Below are 6,033 nucleotides of genomic sequence, written 5' to 3' on the forward strand. Positions count from 1 at the left end.
TCCTGTGATTGGAATCAGAAAAGTAATAAAGATTATTAAAAATGCCAGTTGGAATGAGAAAGTGTTACAGCAATTCCTGGGTTGGCATTGATGAACTCAGCTTTACTCATCCTTATTGCTAGGCTGTGACTTAGGAAGAAGTCTCTTTTATTTGATCCTCTAGTGAAGTCAAGAGAACCAGTTGCTTCCAGTAGATTAGTGGTCCACTTGGAAGCTGCCATAACACACTTGGTTCGTGATCGATGTTTCTGAAACTCGCCTGTTGGTGGCACATATGTCTGAAGTGGACTTGCTCTATGACCCAGTTCAGTCAGCCATCCAGCCGTCTCATCCTCTCTTGTGCCCTTCTGCCTTGTCTTTCCCAGAATCAAGATCTTTTCCAGTGAGTCAGTTCTTCTGCATCAGGTGGCCAAAGTATTGGAGTTTCAGCTTCAGCATCAGACCTTCCAATGAATATTCAGGGTTGATTTCCTTTAGGATTGACTGGTTTGACTTTGCAGTCCAAGGGACTCTCAAGAGTCTTCTCCAACACCAGAGTTCAAAAGTATCAATTCTTTGGTGCTCAACTTTCTTTATAGTCCAACTCTTACATCCATACATGATTATTGGGAAAACCATAGCTTTGACTAGGTGGGCCTTTGTTGGCAAAGTAATGTCTGCTTTTTAATATGCTGTCTACGTGGGTCATAGCTTTTCTTCCAAGGAACAAGCGTCTTTTAATTTCATGGCTGCAGTCAACCATCTGCAGTGATTTTGGAGTCCAAAATAGTCTATCACTGTTTCCATTGTTTTCCCCCATCATTGTTCCCATTGTTTCCTATGACCCAGGATCATGGGCAAATTTACACCTCTTGTAATAAAAAGCAAATCTTAAAAACCCAGAGAAATCAGGGAAGAAACGTTGGCACGTGTTTCTAGTCATTGTGGCTTGCAGATGTGAGTATCCCATTTCCTTTGTAAAGTAGCGTAGCTAAGGACCAGAATCCATTTGACTGGCTTGCAAGATATATTTAGTGAAGTATTTTTATAGACCCTTTCATGCTGGGAATACATTATTTGTATTCTGCATACAGAAGGGACTTTTTTTTCGTTTGTTTTTCCTGCATGTAATTTAAGTTCTAGCCAAAAATTTGAGAAATGTTTGAACTGCTTCACTAAATAAGCAACTGAGTTGAATTACAGGTTTCTGAGGCTACTGTGCACTTGCTTATATTACTGAAGACAGTTATTTCCTGGTAACATTTTTTGGAAGTTTTGCTAAATGTATCTCATAAAAGCTTTTTTTGTTTTTGTTTTGGCAACACCATGCAGCTTATGGCATCTTATTAGTTCCCCAACCATAGCCTGAACCCAGACCTTCAGCAGTTAAAGCGCAGAGTCCTCACCATTGGACTGCCAGGGGATTCCCTATAACAGTTTTAAAAACTTTAAATCTTGCAACAAATGATAACTTACTACATAGGGAAAGACTGAGGAAAGATTATATCAATATTAGAATATATAATGCTCCAAGAAGTTCCTCAGGATTTACTTTAGAAATCTTCGAGAGTTCCTTCTCAGAAGATCAGTCTCAGAAGACGTAGGCATTGTGCACACCATTGTTCACTCATTTTATAAACATATTGTTCAGTCACTCAGTTGTGTCCAACTCTTTGCGACCCCATGGACTGCATCACGCCAGGCTTCCCTGTCCCTCACCAGCTCAAACTCATGTCCACTGAGTCGGTTATGCCATCCAACCATCTTGTCCTCTGCTGTCCTTTTCTGCCTTCAATCTTTCCCAGCATCAGGGTCTTTTACAATGAGTCTGCTCTTCACATCAGGTGGCCAAAGTATCAGAGCTTCAGATAGTAAACGTATCGCATCCCTACTTTGCACTATGCTTCATTTGGAAAACCTTGCCAAATTTGCCGGTCTGATAGAAGTCTTCGAAAGTTATAAGACACTAAGGGCTGGTGTACACAAAAACGTAACTTCTTACTGTAGCAGTAGGTAGTGGGAGGAGGATCTGAGAATCCACATCTTTGGTTGGCAAGCTTTCCAGTTGGTCCCAGTGGCAGCAGCTAGGAGTACTGCAAGTCATCAACACTAACCTTATGCTCAATGTGATTCCAAAAGCTGTAGCATCCCCAAATAGCTCCTCCCCATGGAGCTGCAGACTGACTGGGGGTTTTGCCCTGTAAAGTTAATGCATAAATTGCCATTCCTGAATGCAGGATAAGGACCCAACCCTAATTCTTAAGATTGGGAAACCAGCTGTCCATGGCTCTAGTTATCAAGGCTTTGAAACTTCTGTGCCCCTGCTGCTGCTGCTGCTGCTAAGTCGTGTCCGACTCTGTTGGACTCCATAGATGGCAGCCCACCAGCCTCGCCCATCTCTGGGGTTCTCCAGGCAAGAACACTGGAGTGGGTTGCCATTTCCTTCTCCAATGCATGAAAGTGAAGTCGCTCAGTCATGTCCGACTCTTTGCGACCCCATGGACTGTAGCCTACCAGGCTCCTCCGCCCGTGGGATTTTGCAGGCAAGAGTACTGGAGTGGGGTGCCATTGCCTTCTCCGTCTGTGCCCCTAGAGAGGCCTAAAGGGTGTCTAGGACCAAGGGAAGTTGGTAGACTCAATCTGGTAGGAAGAATTGAACCTCAGAAAAGAGGGATGGAAAAATCCCTCTGGGCACAACTCCCAGTGGACAACCTCACAGTGGCTTAAGCAGAACATGCATGTTGGGTCTAGTGCAGTGTTTTAATAGGATTGGCACACCGGTGCTGAGCTGGGAAGGGTCCATATGTGCTTTAGGTGAAAGATTCTGCTCTCCAGGAAAACTTATTTTATAAAGGTAGACTGCTGCAAGCTCGGGGGAGGGAGAGGAATGTGGATCTCAGCGATTCTTAGACGTGGTGTTTGCATGCCATCCCCTTCCCTCGTAACCCAAGTTACTTAGTCCACATTTGATTGACATCTGAGTGTATCCCAAGACTGAGAAAACCCCTGAATTGTGATCATAATTGTGCCATTCTTAGTCCCTCAGTCGTGTCCGACTCTTTGTGACCCCATGGACTGTAGCCTGCCAGGCTCCTCTGTCCATGGGGATTCTCTAGGCAAAAATACTGGAGTGGGTTGCCATTTCCTTCTCCAGGAGATCTTCCCAACCCAGGGACTGAACCAAGTCTCTCGCGTTGCAGGAGGATTCTTTACCATCTGAGTCACCAGGGAAGCCCTTGGGGTCCAGAAAATACAGACACTACAGACAGATAAGGGGGTCTTATGGAAGCTAGACTACAAGGAGAGACAATGGGATCTGTTAAAAAAAAAATCACTGTTAGTGTAGACAGTCTGGATAGGATCAGGCTTAGAAACAAAGATGGTGGCTCAGGATTTGGTGTGAGACTCGATTGAACATGTCCTGTTCTAGCCTTCTGAGTGTTGGTTTGTCTTGACAGAAGATTCTAGTTAACTTGAAAGAATGATAGAACCAGAGACCCAGCAGTTCTGTTGTGAAACTTTCCCAGCAGTGGGATGCAGGCAGTAGTCATTGGAGCCATCTCTATTCTAGCTTTCAAGAACTGATTATACCTATTTCTTTCCAACTCTGTTTAACAACACCATATTGGCAGTTTAAAGTTGATCATGGGGGAACTTCCCTCATGGTCCAGTGGTTAAGAATCTGCCTTAGAAGGCAGGAGACACAGGTTTGATCCCTGGTCAGGAAACTAAGATCCCTACATGCCATAGGGCAGCCAACAGCCAATGCAGCCACAAATAAATATTTAAAAAAATAAATAAAATTGACCCTAGTGAAAGACTTCCCTAGTGGTCTAATGGACTCCTCACTTATACTGCAGAGGATGAGGGTTAGAACCCTGGTTGGCAAATTAGAGCCCACATTCTGTGCCGTGCAGTGGAAAAAAATTTTTAAATAAAAACATAAAATTGACCATGGTGTTATTGGCAAATGCTATAAATCAGGGGCCCTTCACTTCTCAGGCAGAAAGAGCCAGCTAACAGATCAGACATACCTTTAGTGAGGAAACGAAGATGGGGTCTGGGACACTTGTTAATGTATAAAGGGGAGCGTACAGTTTCAAGTTCTACTTTTGTATCCACTTCGTGCTATGATGGTAGGCTTCCCCACGGTATTAAATATTTTAAAGGTATTTAAAATAATGAGTTTCCCACTTCATGGAAGTACTTTAATGTTGAACAGTGAATATTTATTTAAACAGGTTCTGGCCGACTTTATTAAAGAATAATTTTGTGTGATTTACTTTTCACCAGTCTGTTTTGGTATGTTTCTAAACATGATCACTTAGAATAATGATAGCCAGTGTTGGAACTCCGTAATATTTTCTACCCGTTCTGCTCAATTCAATATTATTGCCACTGCAGTAGTGATGGGCACAAATTTTGGCCAACAGGTGTAGATCTCTATTTCAGATTTCCTCAAGGCTGGGCAGACATTGTGGAGGATATCTGCTTTTGTTCTGCCTTGTCTGATCATTTTCAGAGTTGGCTTGTACCCCAGCAGTACTTTCCACTTTTCATAATGATTAGGAGCCTAGAGTGGACTGACTCCAGCAACTTTTTCATCTTTGCTGCCACCAGCTTCCTGTCTTAGATGTGGGATGTCCCCCAGCCAAGAACAGCTGCCAAGCCACGACTGCAGAAAGCAAACATATTTTAGGTTGTTTCTGTTCCAGTGTGTCCGTGGTTATTGTCATCTGTCTATCTATTTAAGAAAGCCCTTTAGCTGACCCTGGACGCCAATATATTATTTAAATATTGAAAGCTCTAAGTGGGCAGATAAGGGTGGAACTTAAGTTACATTGGAGGGCAGAGAGCTCCCTCTGAGCTCCAAAGGCTGGAGATTCTAGGACTGTATGGATTACATAAATAACATGATAAACAGTTGTGCCTACACTGTCATCTGCGTTGGGATTACTTGCCCGGAATAGATTCTTGGAGCATTACTGCTTTCAAGAATGTTTTTGTTTGTGAGGATGTTAACACCAAATTGCTCTTTCTGACAGGAGGCACCAGCTTACACTCATTACCAGTAAAATGCACACGTTTCCCCACAGTCTTGCCAATATTTCCATTTTTAGGTGGTAGATAATGTGATCTAGATGGAATAGATACCTTATTGTTGACAATTTATTTTCCTTTCGTGGAGTGGAAGATCATTTTTCACCAGAAGGAGCCTCTGGATTTTTTGCTCCCCACAAAGGGCTTGCCCCTACCTGTGCCTCCCTGCCACCCAGCCTGGGGAGTAGGGGTTGGAATTCTCCCAGCTCTGAAAGGTGGAAGGAGGGAGGAGTAGCTGGGTCAGACACTGCTCCCCTGCCAGCTGAGAATGGGCCACAGTCAGCTCCTCAACGTTGAGGCCAGATGCCCTGGTCAGCCTGCACCGGGACCTTTCCCTACCCAGGCTCCCTGTTCCCCGAGGCACTGTAGTTGCCTTCCTTGAATTCTCTGAGGATTGAAGCTCCTGGAAGTAAGAGAACTCTTTCACTCAAGGTTGTTTTCTGGGATCCATCAGGTCCTGATAGAAAATGGTTTGCTTTTCTTCCCTACAAGCTGTTTCAAATGTGTGACAACTACTTTGTAGCTTGTGTTTTGGGGGACAAAGCCCCAGTCATCTTTCCTTCCCCTCCCCCACCGTCTCCCCCTACTCCCCCACAAAGGCCCCATCCGGTCCCAGGATGTGCTTTCAGAAGTAGCATCTCCTTGGTGTCTCACCTAAGCCCCTGTAGGCAGGTGTTGGAGAAAGGAGGACTCTTCACATCCCTTGGTGACTGAACCTTGGGTCACAACTGAGGCTTCCCCGCCCACTGGCTTAGCCTGAGGCCTGTTTCCGGCCTCGTCTGGCCTTGGGCGCTTGTGCCCAGTGACCAGGTTTGGAGACCAGTCTCCATCCAGCCGCAACTCCTAGTACAAGGCGCCTTCCCTACCACGCAGGTGGGGACACCCGCGGAACCAGTGCGCAGCAGCATGGCCCTGGGAGGGGCTGGGGTCTCGGGGTCAAGTCAGGCGAGATGC

General features: G+C 45.1%; 1 pseudogene; it reads right to left on the reverse strand.

Annotated features, from left to right (window-relative positions):
- Positions 1 to 4,258: 4,258 nt before the first annotated feature.
- LOC109571688 (large ribosomal subunit protein eL30 pseudogene) lies at positions 4,259 to 4,584 on the reverse strand (annotated as a pseudogene).
- Positions 4,585 to 6,033: the final 1,449 nt, after the last annotated feature.

This window comes from Bos indicus, chromosome 18, assembly GCF_029378745.1.
Source record: "Bos indicus isolate NIAB-ARS_2022 breed Sahiwal x Tharparkar chromosome 18, NIAB-ARS_B.indTharparkar_mat_pri_1.0, whole genome shotgun sequence".
NCBI classification, from domain to species: domain Eukaryota; kingdom Metazoa; phylum Chordata; class Mammalia; order Artiodactyla; family Bovidae; genus Bos; species Bos indicus.